General features: G+C 39.2%; 1 protein-coding gene across 1 annotated transcript in view; it reads right to left on the bottom strand.

The window, feature by feature from the left end:
• The window catches only part of ndst3 (N-deacetylase/N-sulfotransferase (heparan glucosaminyl) 3), a 119,743-nt gene that overhangs the window by 30,499 nt on the left and 71,884 nt on the right, over nt 1-17,360 (bottom strand).

The raw sequence follows: 17,360 nt of genomic DNA, 5'->3' as shown, positions 1-17,360 counted from the left end.
AAGACACGTAGAGACCACAAGCAGGCCATGACCAATAAAAAATCTTTAGCAGTGCTACATTCTATCTGTGGGCCTCCAGTTTGACATATTAGATGAACATATTCCGGTCTTCACACTGACTTTTAGTAGACTGCAAGAAGTGTGCTGTCCTGTTGCAAAAAATGAGCTGTTTTTTTTCCCTATTTTACCTTGCAGTAATTCCAGTCAGATGCCCCCTCACCCATTGCTGTCAGTGCAGTAGCTATTTCAGATCCCTAAAGCATTTTTAGAGTCTACTTTTCATTAAAAGTGAGCCTTTTTTCCATTTATATCTGTTCTGTTTCTTAGTAGCTAGACTAACCCTAGCAACTGGATTGATTTTTCTTATTTTAGGTTGAAGAGAAGCAGAATAGAAAAGCAACTAATTAGTAACATTATACCTTCAAAGTCATAAACTAATATTAATTGCGAATTTGATTCAGATATTTATATCAACAAAAATGTTAATCGCAATAGGAAGTTTTTCCTACTTAAGGGAAAAAAATGGGCAGGGGATAGAATGTCTCTTTTGGGCATTGGGGCCTATATGTACAGGTATGTAACAGGTATGTTATCCGGAAACCCGTTATTCAGAAAGCTCCGAATTACCAGAAAGCCTGTCTGCCATAAAGACTCCATTTTAATCAAATAATTCATATTTTTAAAATTGATTTCCTTGTACAGGGTACAAAACTGTAACCTGTATTTTATCCCAACTAAAATATAATGAATCCTTACTGGATGCAAGACAATACTATTGAATTTAATCAATGTTTTATTGATTGGAGATTGATATGGAGATCCAAATTACAGAAAGACCCCTTATCCGGAATACCCTTGGTCCCAAGCATTCTGGATAACGGGTCTTATACTGTAGTATACAAGAGTAGGCAAGTCTGACTCTTGTAGCTCCCATTCCTCCATGAAAGTGCTGAAAGTCATTGTTGCCAATGCAGGTCTGGATGCTGCCATAACCTGTAACTTAAATCAGGTGATGCTTGAACAAACTGAGACTGCTTTTATTAAAAAAATTCAAACTGCAATAAATGCATACAGTTGTTCTATTCTCTATACTTTCTGGAGCAGGATAATGGCAGAGAATTACTTGAAAAGTTGGATGGAAAAGACCTTAATTGCTTTTAAAATAGAAGAAAAGATTTTAGCAGGAGGAGGAGCATGAGTAATTTGCCCTTTGATTAATATGTCCTTTGATGTCCTTAATGACAGAATAACCTTCATCTGTTTCACATGTTCTCTGACTGCCACCACTTATAGCCACCACCAATCATTAAATATCATATCCCAACTGGCTTGCAGCTAATTAAAATATAGTTTAATTACTATAAAAAGTACACAATAGAAGCAATTGCAATTAAAGGCACGGGACCAGCTCTCAAAGATTCAAAATGAACAGCTTGCATTTTTTTTTCATCAGTTCATCAGTTTCATTGTGTCCATAACTACGTCAGTGCTCTAAATGCCTTTGCCACAGTATTGAGAAGCTACTCATAATCTAACTGACATAAAATGAACTTGTTCTTGTTCATATAGTTTTTATGTCAGGTATTTTGATGATATCTATTGTATAGAGGCATTTACATTTCTTTCTTTTAGGACCGCAACCTCTTTGTTTACTACAGGTATGGGACCCATTATCCAGAATGCTTGGGACCTGGGATTTTTCATATAAGGGATTTTTCCATAATTTGGATCTCCATACCTTAAGTCTGCTAAAAAATCATTTAAACATTAATTAAACCCAGTAGTACCATTTTGCCTCCAGTGAGGATTCGTTATTCTTAGTGAGGATTAAGTACAAGGTTCTGTTTTATTATTACAGAGAAAAAGGAAATCATTTTTAAAAATTTGAATTAATTGGTGGAGTCCTTGGGATATGACCTTTCCATAATTTGGAGCACTCTTGATAATGAGTTAACGGATAACAAATCCCATACCTTTACAAATATGGTTTTGTTTGCTCTACATTCATGGCATATTTTTTCCACCTGTTGCTATCATATTATATGGAGTTACTTTTTTCCCCTTGGAAGAACACAAAACCTCACTTGTATCAGCACATGACGTTCACAGGTGCCCTTCTCAGGGATGTTCAGACTCCCAAATCAAGTAAGTATTTGTTGTAAAGACAGAACTCTCTTTAAAATGCCTTTACTTGTCACATTTCAGGGCAGCATATCAGCTCATGCAACATACTGAGTGGCACTCTAGTCTTTACTAAGCAGAGTTCTGTCTTTAATTGAGTCGCTTTTTTTCCTTACGTTTGGAGAACAAGCAAACTGCTGTTTAATATACTACTGACTTGGAGTCTAAGATTGTTTCTCCTTAGGAGAATCTTTCTTCAAGATGTGTTTCTTTATACATGGCCCTAAACCTTCAGATTGACTGTGGCTCTTGTCTTCAAACACTTTGTTTCTTTTCTGGCTTCTCCTTTCACCTGAATATATATAGTAAAGAACTCAGATGAGCTACTAAGACGGACATACACACCAATTACCAAAAGGGTTGTTTGTATCTGAAGGTAGATAAAAGCAGGGGAAAAGAAAGAAAGGAGTTCTAGATCATTGTTTTCTAAAACACAAGATGATGTTTGCTTATAATCTGTTAGTAAGTGATACAGACACTAAAAACTCTTAATACTTTAAAAATTACCTATAGGTCACGTTGACCGTTTATCATGATAGGTCTGCTTTTGTTAGTAATTATCCAAGAGTTTAATGGACTCCTGCAGCACAAATATGGCAGCCCCCACATAGAGGAAAACTTTACAAAGATTACAAAACTTTTCAAATTGGTGGCAGAGAATTACCACCATCTTACCTGTATTTCCCAGGGATTCTTTGTGGGTTTTTTCAGACTTACAGACATGCTCACAAGCACTACAGTAACACTGAAAAATGTTACTATTGTGCACATGTACAAATCAAGATAGCAACAAGGGGGCCTTAAAATACTAAAAAGATGGTGGTGTGGCACTTAGATAAAAAAAAAAAATTCCAGGACTGGTGCAATTTTTTTCCAAGTAGGAACACTAGTCCAGGTAAAAAAGGTAGTAGCTAACATATTTCAATCTTCTTCCTGTGTATTACACTTTCCTTGTCCTTTACATAATAAATATACAAGGTGTAAAAGCAAATCAATCTGTTACAATTTCAGTAACAGTATGTGCAACACTTATTTTTGCAGATGCCTCAATTCTTAACTTTATTTTTACAAGTGATAGTTTGCATGCATGAAGTCCTGGTGGTAATTATGATAAGCATGTGAATCTTTGGTAACACTAAAAAAACTGTTAGACCAACAGATAAATAGAGAGACACTACACTAATCTCAAAGTTCTGCCTGTATCAAAATGTATTTACAATATTGCAAAACAAACCCCAAAACCTTTCAATTGAAATATGGTACTTTTGTTTGGACAAGATGTTGTTGCTTGCATAAATATATCTATCTATATATAAGTATCGGTCCTATTCCTAAGTCCTATTCATCCAGCTGCCATATATGCTGATGCTGATATTTCTGTCTTTACCAGGCACAATATGTGATGACTGAATCTTTCAGCATTGGCAGTAGGTTTAAAATTCTTAAATACATTTTTCTGTAGAAATTTAGAGTTTGTTCTCTCTTTTTATTTTTTAAGAACCAATTTATATGGGAAAGTACCTGAACTTTGGGGAGGTCAGAAGAACAACTCTATCGTACTGCAAGGCAGGGAAAAATATTCTGCCCTTATTTTTCAGCTCTGTAGACTAACAAGAGCTCCCTGCAGGGAAGAAAATAAGATTTAGGAGCAGATTTCTATCACTTGCACTGTAACCTTGTGCATCAGATATTATTGATCTGCAATTGTTTACCAACTGCAGCTTTCTGTAACTGACTAACTGACTAAGTGAAAATAATGGTAACAGGAAAGAGATATAATGATTTAAAAAACATGATTTATAAATATATTTGCAAAGTGATATGAGAAGGATTGGGGGGCTGAAGAGTGCAGGTGCAGTGTGCAAAGTGCAATTTCTGGTGCAAATTGCTATGTTTTTTACCCCAGCAAGTTCAATTGCAGTGCAATATTAGCCAATGTGATAATATATACAATTGCATGTATGCTTTAATGCAAAAAAACTCAAAATGGCATCTCTGCCTGTCTGTGATGTGCATATCCCTTTAAAGAACTATTTACGAATGCTAGCACAAATAAAAAGTGAAAAATCATGTATCCCAAAGTTATTTGCACTTCATTAATACCCCATGCAAGTACCTAGTTTCTGCTTTGATGAATTGCACATAATTGCACACAAGGTGCAAATTACATGATTCCAGGGCTCCTTTGCACTCATGCACCAACACCTGTTTGGGGAGACATTATTTCCAATATCATGTGCACTTACACCCAACTTGCTGCAATTTACCAACACTTAGGGGCTGATTTACTAAGACACGATTTCGAATCCGAATTGGAAAAATTCCGATTGGAAACGAACATTTTGCGACTTTTTCGTATTTTTTGCGATTTTTTCGGCGTCTTTACGATTTTTGCGTAAAAACGCGAGTTTTTCGGCGTCTTTACGATTTTTGCGTAAAAACGCAAGTTTTTCGTAGCCATTACGAAAGTTGCGCAAAGTCGCGATTTTTTCGTAGCGTTAACACTTGTGCGCAAAGTCGCGCCTTTTTCGTAGCGTTAAAACTTAAAAGGCGCGACGTTTCGCGCAAGTTTTAACGCTACGAAAAAATCGCGACTTTGCACAACTTTCGTAATGGCTACGAAAAACTCGCGTTTTTACGCAAAAATCGTAAAGACGCCGAAAAACTTGCGTTTTTACGCAAAAAACGTAAAGACGCCGAAAAAAATCGCAAAATTACCGATCATTACGAAAAAAACGCAATCGGACGCATTCGGCCCGTTCGTGGGTTAGTAAATGTGCCCCTTAGGGGCAGGTTTACTAAAAATCCATTTTTTTCTGGTCTTGAAAGTCGTATAAACTTAACATGGTATAAATATGAATTAAATTTGATCATGTCACATATGTCACATACTGGTGCACATAGCAATGAATAAGGCATTGAAAGTTACAACTTGTTTTTTTCTTTTTCACTTATTTCTTAAGCCTTGCATTAAAAAAAAAAAAAAATTGCATGGGTTTTACTAGAGCTAAAATGTTATCACTGTTATCAGTGCTTTTTCTAGTGAAAACATGATTATAACTACATCTGGTGTTATTGTTTTGCCAAGAAAATAAGCAAGTGCTGCTTCAACAACTGGCTGATATTGTCAGTAGAAAACAGAGTTGTAATTACAGGCAAGTGCCTCTACAACTCCCATATACTCCACAAGAATAATTTGGCTGGCCAAGGATGAAATAAGCCACTATTCAACAACAGACACAGAGGGCGTAAAACTTTCTCCTAATATATTAACAATGACTGAAGCTTGAATTAACTGCAGTCTATCAGTACCCAGGATGGATTATTAAAACAACATTTTTAAACAAACCCTCTCAGTGTTCTTTGTTCATTTGATCATCACTGGAGACCTTATAGAAAATAATTTACACCATATAAATCTAATAAATTGTTTGGAAAATGCGAAATCTCTTCCTCCTAATATATGAACCGGAGCAGAACGGAGACAAAGGTCAGAAACCCTTAGTGCTCATTCCCCAAGTACTTGTGTCAGCACCTGGGACCATATTAATAATCTAGAATGAAGTGCAGAACTTGTTGGTGGGTGCAAGGCAGCCCTGTCCTTACTATTTGACATATTTGGAGCTCACTGTCCAGTGTGCCTCCCCTGAGGCCTCATAAATACAATGCTGGCAAATGTGCTTTTGGGCACTCACACATATAGCCATTAAGTAGTGTCCTGGAGGTTGCAATTAAGTGCTTAGTATAATCTGCCTATATCAACCATCTAAAATTTAATTTGAAAATGATAATGGCATAAATACAAGAACAAAACTCTATCCATATAATGTAACCAAACAAGAGCTACTAGGTCTAAGAATGCAGACACAGCTATAAGAGATCTAGACAGAATGGTCGGGACAGATTCCAGATTGGAGCTCTACCAAAATTCCAGGCTGAAATTGGGATTAGATTTACTGGTCTATTAAGTCAGAATGCTATTACTAGAAAACTGTAAAATGTATTTCAGGGCAACAAATTTACTAGGCTACAGGACTTGGACAAGAAAAGGCAAATCAAAGCACAGAGCTCAGCAGACAATGAATGAGACTGAGTATCTCTAAGGATATGCTGCAAATTAAACTTTGAATTTTGTACTACAGCTGTAAGTTATTATTATATCAAAATGGTACATTTCAAAGAAACAGTAGTACTGTCTCCGTAGAGATTATTCAAGGTGGCAATTTCTTTTAAGGGGAAAGGGTTGAACAGCTAGTAAAAGTGTGTTCTCGTGATACACATAATAACAATTAATAGGGTTACAAAAAGACAACTTTCCATTAAGTTCAACCCTTCTGTGTATCTTTTAGTCCAGGAAATAATTACTACTGGAAAAGACAGGAAAAATCTGGAAAGACAGATGCAGCTGCAGTACTAAGAAAGTTGGGTAGACATATACTCTACTCTCTAATCTAACTGATTAGACAAAGGCTTGGAAAATTCAGGTAAATATCTGAATATTTCATAAAGTTAGCCACAGAATCTTTTTATTCTGGAAAAAAATTGGGATGATACCCTCTTTGCAATATCTCAAAATGGAGTTTAGTTTACAGCACAATACACAGTGTTTTACTGACAATTTGCATACTGAGAAATAGGAACTTTTTGAAATCAGAGTCTATTGCCTACAATGGTTGAGACATGATATAGTGATGTAACACGGCATTTACAAATTTGCAACTTCTCCCTATCTATAGCAAGAACCACCAAGTATGTGGATATGGTAGAAGCCGACACAAAACTGACTTTGGAAGACACTAAGGGGCTGATTTACTAACCCACGAATCCGAATCCGAATTGGAAAAATTTCGATTGGTAAACTAACATTTTGCGACTTTTTTGTATTTTTTGCGATTTTTTCGTCGCCGTTACGACTTTTCGTAAATTGTTGCGACTTTTTCGTAGCCATTACGATTTGCTCGTATCTTGTCGCGACTTTTTTGTATTGAGCGCTCGTAAACTGCGGGCAAAACTTTCAGACTTAGCATGATTTTGGAAGCCTCCCATAGGACTCAATGGCACCCTGCAGCTCCAACCTGGCCCAAGAAAAGTCACCATACTGAAGCTTGAATGAATCCGAAACTTTCGTACTCGGCGCGAAGGCTACGAAAAAGTCGCGACAATTCGCGCAAGTCGTAACACTACGAAAAAGTCGCGACATTTTGCGAAACAGTCGTAATGGCTACAAAAAAGTCGCAACAATTTACGAAAAAAATCGCAAAATACCAATCATTACGAAAAAAACGCATTCGGATGCCTTCGGACTGTTCGTGGATTAGTAAATCAGCCCCTAGCACTGAGATTCTTTAGGAAACTGCAAATAAATATGCACCTATATCTTGTCTGCTTTACAAGGCAGTATACCCCCTTGCTCAATATGAGCTTAAAGAAAAGGGCTTGTTCCGAGCATACATTTTGCATATTATTTTCATTACAAATCTGTGATTTGTGTTATTTATTCAGCTAAACAGGGCACAGCGGAAATTAAGGTTACTCCATGTCTGGTCTTTTCGAGATAGATAATTAGATTATCAGTTCACGTGTAAGGGCTATGGCACACGGGGAGATTAGTCACCCGCGACAAATCTCCCTTGTCATGGGCGACTAATCTCCCCGAACTACCATCCCACAAAAAAAATGTAAGTCGCCGGTGGGATGGCACATGCTGCCAAAATTGCCTGCGCAGCGCGTGCCATCCCACCGGCGACTTACATTTTTGCTGGTGGGATGGTAGTTCGGGGAGATTAGTCGCCCGCGAACAGGGAGATTTGTCGCGGGCAACTAATCTCCCTGTGTGCCAGAGCCCTAAACAGAAGTCTATTATGTAGGGGGTTATCTACTCTGGTAGTCTATTTATCTACAAAACCAAACATATAGTAGCATCAAAAAAGGGAAAGTTGTGCTCAACCAATACATTTTAAACCATTAGGCGGGGGTGCAACCTCATTACACCCCGGCGTAATGGTTTAAAATGTAATGGTTGAGCACAACTTTCCATTTTTGCTATAGTTTATACAGGAGCAGTGACCAGCTCCATGTTGTAGCTCCCACCCTCCCCAGCTTCCCAATCAGGTGATCCCAGTTGAGTCAAAAAAAAGACCAACCATTTGGGGGTTTTAACCATAAAAGCAAGTAAGTTGCACTCAGTCCCTTTGTTAAATGTATATTGAAGCAGTAGAATTCTTAATGAATCAGATAAAAGTGAGTGTAAGACTGGCCAGATGGAATGACTTTGACGTAGTAGGCCAGCTTGAAATATATTACAATATATGGACAAAAAATCCTTGTTTTGCTTAAAGGACAAGGAAAGGCTAAGTCACTTGGGGGTGCCAAAATGTTAGGCACCCCCAAGTGACTTAAATCGCTTACCTAGTATCCTGGGCTGGTGCCCCTGTCAGGAGAAAACAGCACCACCCGGGGTACCTGTAGCGCAGCGCTTCCTCCTTCCGCCTTCGCTTTTGGAAGGACTAAGGACAGGCGCATGCGCAGTTCGGCTTTTCACTCTACTGCGCATGCGTGCACAAACAAAGCAGGAAGGAGGAAGCGCTGCAGGTAAAAAGGTAAGCGATTTAAGTCACTTGGGGGTGCCTAACATTTTGGCACCCCCAAGTGACTTTGCCTTTCCTTCTCCTTTAAGAAGGAGGGTATTGCTTTGTAGCTTGATGCATAGAATGTCTTAGTGGCCTATATATATTGATAATGGGTCTGTGCTGGGGAGTGCAGTGCCACCAATCTTTCTTAATTTCCCAGCTATTCCTTGCACAGGATTGGAATGGGTGCAGCAAATTAAGGCTTCAACCTGTTAAATGTATCAAGTGGGTCTGGTGCACCAAAATAAAAGTCACAAGTAACACTTTTTATGCCTATGTTACGTTACTACTTGATCACGATGATTAATTTGTAATGACCTATGATCATTTTTTCTTTTTCTGGGTCTTTTAATATCTGATCTTAACTTGGAATAATGATGGATTATTGCAAGTATATAATTCTTTTTTTTTTTTTTTTTTGCAGCTCCATCCAAAATATTGAATATATGTCCTAAAGCAGTTACAAATCTAACAAAGGATAGTTAATATTCATTTTTCTACAAAATGAGTTTTTTTTGCTTAGAACTAAATATGGCTTGCAGTCACCCAACCAGTGAATAGAAATGATTAATGTAACGTCTTTAGAGAATGACGATGGGGGTGTGTGCCCCAGGGTACACTTTGTTCTCTTTTTTTCTTGCTGTCTGTACAGTACACATTTGAATAGCCTCCCAGGACACATCTGTCACGAACAGGAAATTTCAGAGCGCTTTAGCATTTCTGAAATGGGACCAAATTAGATCTGAAGGCATGCAAATATTGTCTGCCACATATTTTTTAATATCATTTTCAACAGCTATCAGATCTGTTGAATGAGACAAATTAAGCATTAGCAATCACATTTTTGTATAGTCATTCGCATGTTTTGAAAGCGCTGACTTCCATACTGCTGAGGGGGCTTAATATGCATTTCTCTAGGGTGCTTTGTTGTGCACCGAAGCAATGAAATGTGTACAAATGTTTAATTCAAATTGATAAGAGAATAGATACATTATGCTCTGATTGATGCAACCATCAATGATCACAAATATAGCAGTAAGAAGAGGGAGCTGAGTGTATTAGTGACTGACTACGTCCCTGTGATTCTATACAAGTAGCTGCACAAATGTTTACAGGTCTCTGGAGTTCATTTGATTCCCAGACCACCAATTTTCCAATTAATTTTCCATTGTGTACACTACATGTGCAGTTATGATACCAATTTTATATTACCCTGAAGGGCTCTGTTTTTAGTACCTTGAAAGTTCATAACAGCTGTTCATGCTACATTAGACTCATAAAATGACAAATTAATGAATAAGCCTGCAATATATGTATAGTTTAAAATAGTGCTGTCCAACTTCTGTGGGCTGGAATTTTTCTGACCTACGTGCAGGAGGGCCGAAAATGGAACTCAGTTTTGGCCACTCCCTTACAAACCACAACTACATTAAGCCACACCCATATTAACACAAACATTTTTAAGACCATATCTACATTAATGATAGTAGCACACCATAATGGCAAACACAGGCAGCATAGGGCAGGCAGAGTATGGCACACATTGGCAGCATAGGGCAGTCAGTGTATGGCACATATAGGCAGCATAGGACAGTCAGAGTATGGCACACACAGGTAAGCAGAGCAGCATAGGGCAGGCAGAATGTGGCACACACAGGAAAGGTAGTGCAGGCAGAGTATGGAACACACATGTAGCATAGGGCAGGGAGAGTATGGCACACACAGGCAGCATAGGGCAGGCAGAATATGGAACACACATGTAGCATAGGGCAGGCAGAGTATGGTACTCACAGGCAGCATAGGGCAGGCAGAGTATGGCACACGGATGTAAACAATGCAAGGGCTGACAGCCTGAATCTGAGGTGTGGACAAAACAGGCGGGCAGTGAATCTTAGTATTGATATCATTTATAGCTTAAATAAGGTAAGCAGTCACAGCAGCCAAACAGGTGAGGGGCCGCATGGCAAATTATGAAAGGACCCCTTATCTGAAAAACCTCAGGTCCCCAGCAGGTCTCATAGCTGTGTATATATATATATACAGTAACCAATAAAGTGTCGGCACTCATAGGATTTAATCATCAAAGCAAAAAGACAATAAAGGCTTAATCAGATGCAGTCGGTGAGATTTTATTTCCAACGTTTCAGTCCCTACCTAGGACTTTCGTCAGGGAATACAAGTGTGCAAATGCCTCGGCGTTTTAAAGGAAATACTTTGGCGCCAAGATAGTGTTGCTAGGCAACAGAGAATAAACAGAAACGAAATCACATAAGGAAAAGAAAAAGAGAATGGAAAAGTGCTAATCAATAAAACATAAGCAAGTGTGTCAAGCGTGTGTCGGGTATCCTTTACCTGTCCCTTTCCCCAAATGAGTTATCGTATAGAGGAGACTTACTGCCCGTTACTACGTGATCGTCGGATAGAGATCCGTTCCTACCAAGCAGGACGTCCTTCCATGCACATACGCACTAGGCGGCAGGGGGCTGGGCGTTGCTAGGTAGTGGCGGCTATTAGAAACGCCGTACCCGCACCAGTAAGTGCCCGATCCTTGGGCAGATATTAATGATAACGCAGGCCCAGCTAGCCTGCACCGCACCGGAGAAGGACCCAGGGGAGTGCACACGCTCGGTAGTAGCCGAGTGACTGTGCCGGTTCCCTTATCCTATGTAGCGGAGGTACCATGGAGATATACTCACATATACAAAGTTGCTTGCCTGGCGCTGCCCAATGCAGGGCCAATCTCATATTTAAAGAAAGGCTTGTCTGGCCTGGCGTAGCCCTCTAGGGGGCAAGATCCGTATAGTGCAAGTCCCCTTTAGTAGTTTCTACCCCCCGCGGGGTAGGTCTATAGTAGGATCAAAATCTCAGTGATCAACCTCATGCGCATGAGGTACCTTGTGAGGGCATCCAGGGGTACACCTGCTACCCACTGGGGTAGTTCTCAAGAGGGGTCACAGGGCATGAGTAATGTCAATGACACACATCAAGGAAGAAAGACAGATAAGGAGGCAAATGAAAATGAAAATTAAAAAAACGGGAAGTCAATCAATGTTACAGTTCCGAGACAGACTGAGGGAAACAAAGTTGCAATAGCAAAATAGAGTTACAAAGTAATAAATGTGCCATTCGGCGGTAGAGTTGCAACATAATTACATGGATTTAGAAAAATAGTAGCTAAGTTGACTAAACAGTGGAGGGCACAACCTCCTAATGCTAGAAGCTACTGTAGAGACAGGATGACAGAATGTGGATAATATAGAAGGGGGTGGCAAAGTCAAATAAAACATCCCAGTGGCAGTGTCTCGTTGAGGCCCTTTGGGAATACACAGTCCAACTTGTGAATCCATCTGGATTCTCTTTGTAGTAAGGCCCGGTCCCTGTTACCCCCTCGTGATAGAGGGGGTTGGAAGTCTATGGCCATACATTTGAATGTTGGTAAAGAATGTCTCATTTTCAAAAAATGTTTGGCTACCGGCTGGTCAGCCTTGCCTTCCTTAAGAGCCCTGCTCACTGCAGACCGGTGGTTCCCTATGCGCTCACGTAGGGTAGTAATAGTTTTACCTACGTAATAGAGGCCACATGGGCAAGTGATAAAATATATAACATAGGTTGAAGTGCATGTTAGTCTGTAGTTGATCCTGAGCCTCTTGCCTGTAGACGGATGGGGAAAATCTGGGCCTGTGAGCAAACATCTGCATGTAGTGCAGTCAGGACATTTGTAACAGCCTAGTTTCTTTTGTGTGGAAAGCCAGTCTGTCTGGGTCTTTGGTGGCCCGTTGAAGTCAGTTTTGACTAGTAAATCTCTTAGACTGTTGCTCCTCTTGTAGCCAAGCATGGGTTTTTTGGAGAGATGCAGGGATAGAGTCTCATCCTGGTTGATCATTGGCCAGTTTTTGTGAATGCTTTTAGACAGGAATGATGAGGTGGAGCTATAGGTAGTAGTAAAGATCAGGGGGGTTGTCTGGGTTACTTCAGGCTTTCTTTTGTAAATCAAGTCATTCTGGGTGTGCAGGAGTGCTCTTTGCATCTGCTGGTCCAACTGGCAATTGGTGTAACCTCGTTCGAGGAACCTGTTATACATTTCTTCAAGCTGGACCTTTGCCGTATCTGGTGAGCTGTTGTTCCTGATTGCCCGTAGAAACTGTGAATAGGGAATACCCCTGATAGTGGCTGGAGGGTGATGGCTGGTAGCATGTAATATGGAATTACGATCCGTAGGCTTACGGAAAAGCCTGGTACCCAATACTGATCCTGACTTATAGATATTTAAGTCTAAAAAATCAACATTATCCTTGTGATAGTTCAAGGTTAATTTAACAGGATTGTCCAGGGAGTTCAAGTCCTGGTGGAACTTGAGCATACTGTCCGTCCCATCTGTCCAAATCAGAAAGAGATCGTCGATATAGCGAAAATACGTGAGGATACTTTTGCCCAACAGGGGGAGGATATGTGCAGTCTCAAAGTCAAGCATATAGAGGTTAGCATAAGAGGGTGCCAGTGCACTACCCATTGCCGTGCCGGAGGTCTGAAGGTAGTAGGAGGTTTCAAAGCGGAAGTAGTTTCTGGTCAAGGTGAGTTCTAAGAGTTGTAGCAGAAACTCTATAGGAGTATTGGTAGGGGGGTTTCTTGTCAGTGCATTGCGAGTTGCCCACATCCCTTGCTCATGCGGTATAATTGTGTATAGGCTCTTAACATCCATGGTAACTAGAAGGCTATTCACAGGAATGTCCTTCAGATCTTTAAGTCTTTGGATCACATGTGTGGAATCCCGTGTATAGGATTGCATGGATTTAACCAGAGGTTGTAGGTATGAGTCTATATATGTGGCGACAGGCTGATACAAAGAGCCTACAGCGGAGATAATGGGTCTACCTGGGGGTGCTGAGAGTGATTTGTGTATCTTGGGTAGCGTATAAATGATGGGTATGCGTGGATATTCTGTATTCATATACTGGGCAATGTCCTGGTCTACCCACCCTGCATTAAGGGCTGAGGAAATAAGGGAATCCAATTCCCTTTTAAATTTACAAGTGGGATCCCCTGGGAGGAGTCTGTAGGTATCCAGGTCTCTTAATTGGCCTAACAATTCTTCCCTGTAGTAGGTGTAGTCCAGTAGTACAATGGACCCCCCCTTATCAGCAGGCCTAATTACCAAGCTAAGGTCATCCTTAAGGGATTTAATCGCCTGGCGTTCTGATACCGACAAATTAGGATAGGACCGTGCCATTTTTGTATTTGCTTTGGCCTCTAGGCTAAGGACTTTACCAAATGTCCGAACTGCTGCTGGGGTGTTGGGGGGCTCAAAGCAGCTTTTAGCCCTAAATGTGGGTTGTTTGTCCCTGGGCGTGTTTTTAAAGTGTTCTTTCAGTTTTAGTTTCCTCTGAAATTTATGAATGTCTACTAAGGTATTGAAAGTGTTAGGTATAGTGCTGGGTACAAATGAGAGCCCTTTGCGGAGTAGTGAGGTCTCTCCTGGTGTTAGGATATGTCTGCTGAGATTGAAGATTATGTTTTCTTCCCCCTTGGTGGTTTCCCCCTTAGGTTTGTGGCCCCCTCTCCTAGTGGGTCTCCTCCTTCTTTCCTTGATCTTGTTCTTACTCCTAAAAAAGGCTTGTTACCAGAGTTAACAGTAGTGCCTGTTTCAGAATCAGTGGACTGATCTGAGCTATCTACAGTAGTAAGGGATCTGGGGAGTCTTTTACGTCTAATTGGTCTTCTTCCCTGATTATATATATACAGTATATATATATATATATATATATATATATATATATATATATATATATATATATATAACATGAAGGACAAACCATGCTTGGTTGCATTAAATATAGACAGAAACGAGGTCCTCTCTAGCAAATATGTCTTATTTCACTTTGGCGTAAAAAAAATTTTTAGACACAATTTTTTTTTCTTATGCCCGCCAATTTAACTGTCCATTGTTTATCACTCCTACAAGGCGATGGGTGCATCAGTATCAATGTCTGGCCAGTCCTACACTCACTTTCATCTGTTTCTATATTTACTTTCATCTTGTTCATTAAGAATTCTACAGCTTCGTTATACATTTTACATAGGGACTGAGTTTTACCTGCAACTTGCTTGCTTTCAAGGTTAAAACATGAAGCAAATGGAACACACTGATTAGGTTTATATCAATTAATTTTTTTGGTTTATATCCCCTTTAAGAAGTTATATGGTTTGAAATGCATCTGGTGATGTCAGACCTGGCTTTACTCTGTTTAAATGTATAGCCTATAATAAAATGAAATGTAGCTGTTATTTTGTAAAATATAGTATAACCGATGCTGTCAATCCTGCAGTCCTTATAAACTTCATACACTTATACACTGCAGTCCTTATTCACCCTGAGTGAGAGCAGAGAATAATGAGTGAGGCCTTCTTTTCAGTATAACCAATATTGCTCCATCACACTCTATTCATTTGTTACAGCATCATTTAACGTTATAAAGGTTTAGTATTAAGGATTACTCCAGGAACATCATGGTTGTACTCCTATAGTAATATTGCTTGATACAATTGCTCAACATCATTTAAATCATCTAAATTCTGCTACTGGAGCTAGAATCATAATTTTTCTATCTCAGCCAGCAGCATATCCCTTTTTCTGATGTTTGATTACAGTATAAGATCCCTAATTTAAAATTATGCTGGAGATCTGTGACCTTTATAAAAGCACTCAGACTGTCACTTCATGCTTTTATATGGTCATGGAGTGCCTTGATGACTTCTAATAGCCTTAAAATGACAGTAGGGGGTACATTATCCTCTTTACAGTATATAAACTTCATATCATGGATATTGTCTATCATAGTTTAGTGTCCATCTTTGTTCAGTGTCCCTCATATTAAAGCTTTACTTCAGTTTTTGTTGTTTTAGGAGTATTATTTACAAAACTCCTGAATTCTATATAGAAAAGCAAGCTTTAGTCATAATTTGATTCTTTGTTCTTGAGTACAGATCCATGTGGGACTCTTTACAATAGTAGTGACAAATTGTCAAGATTTAACCCACAATGCAGGCATTTTTTCCCCAGAATTCTAGCATAATTTCACTAGAGCAAAACACAAAACATGCATCCACACGGTAAAGCTAGAGTTAACTGTGGCAGCATAAGTGTAGGTGTGCCAGGGCATACAACATAAATAATGCTGTTTGGGTGTGATTAATTTGGGGCTTCAAGTAGGAGTCTCTGTTGGCCCAATATGCCAAGAGAACCCTGGAATTACTGTCTGCTCAAGGCAGGTGTATTGTGCAGGGCTCCATTTTGCCCTCATTTGTAATACCTTTCACTCTGCATTTTATTATTTTTCTTATGAATGTTTCCCTGACAAAGGGATCAAAATGTGTTGGGTCCATTTGTGATTATATGAAATATTTTTTTTTTTGTATTTTCTATATATTGGTGTACCCTGTTCCTCTACTATATTGATTGATTACCTGGGGGCTTTCAGTGTGCACCCAGCCCTGTGTATTTAATATATTTTTGGTGTGCCAACCTAATATACAAATACTATTCTACAAAGCAGGTGCAATGAGTATATTAATACAAGCATCTTATTAAATGCCACAAATCTGTGCAGATATTTGTACCTAGAGCAGCATCTTGCAATCATATGAGCCTTAGTAGCTCTGTCAATATTTAATTTAAAATTGCTTCTTTCATGTTGTCTTGTTTACCTATAATTTATTTCTTTGGGGATATTAAAATTCCTAATCCTGCCTTACACTGATATCTCAATGATTCCCCTAGCTAACAATCAGTATTATTTCATTATTTCAGTGGGGGCTAATGTATTAAACCTTTGCAAACAATATCCATGTTTCCCAAACAGGTAATACCTGCCATACAAATATTAAGTCAAAAGAGAATGAAATTTGCAGAAATATGTTTACATTTTATCATGAGTAACATCATAGCAAGATCCACCATGCTGCTAGCTGTGACTTGTATGAGAGGATACATAGTTCAACCATTCCAAGTGAACCCAGTACACCCAAAGCTATACTGACCTATCTATACACTCACAGTATCACAATAGCCTTGGATACTATGCTTGTTCCAGAACTCATCCAAGCCCCTCTTAAAGGCATTGACAGAATCTGCCAGGTTGTTGGTTAAACTATGAACATTTGTATACAAACCACTTAAGAACTTAATCTGTAAGTTTTATTCAAGCTTCTGTTCATGTTTTGTGGCAACAAATGCAGCTATACTATTGTAATTAGAGTAACCATTGATGTATTATGTGAATACATCACTGAGTATGGCCAAGTTCTATTTCTAGAGAACCCTCTCTTGACATCAGTCTTAGAGCTTTTCTGCTGCAGCCCCCTAAACCTCCAACAACTCAAGCTGCATGGTATTACAGCCTTATTTATTTCTTTAGCATGCATTTTCTAAGAGTAACATTTACCTTTTGGGGCTTTATACAAGGGACAGGTATATGTTGTGTAAGCAATATAATGTTTGGAGTTGCTGGTTTCTTTGGCGCAGGGCGCTGTGGGCAGGTTAATAAACTGTGTATA

This window comes from Xenopus tropicalis, chromosome 1 (genome assembly GCF_000004195.4).
Source record: "Xenopus tropicalis strain Nigerian chromosome 1, UCB_Xtro_10.0, whole genome shotgun sequence".
Taxonomy (NCBI): domain Eukaryota; kingdom Metazoa; phylum Chordata; class Amphibia; order Anura; family Pipidae; genus Xenopus; species Xenopus tropicalis.
Note: the sequence above shows the minus strand (reverse complement) of the source record. Positions and strands in the feature narration are given on the sequence as shown.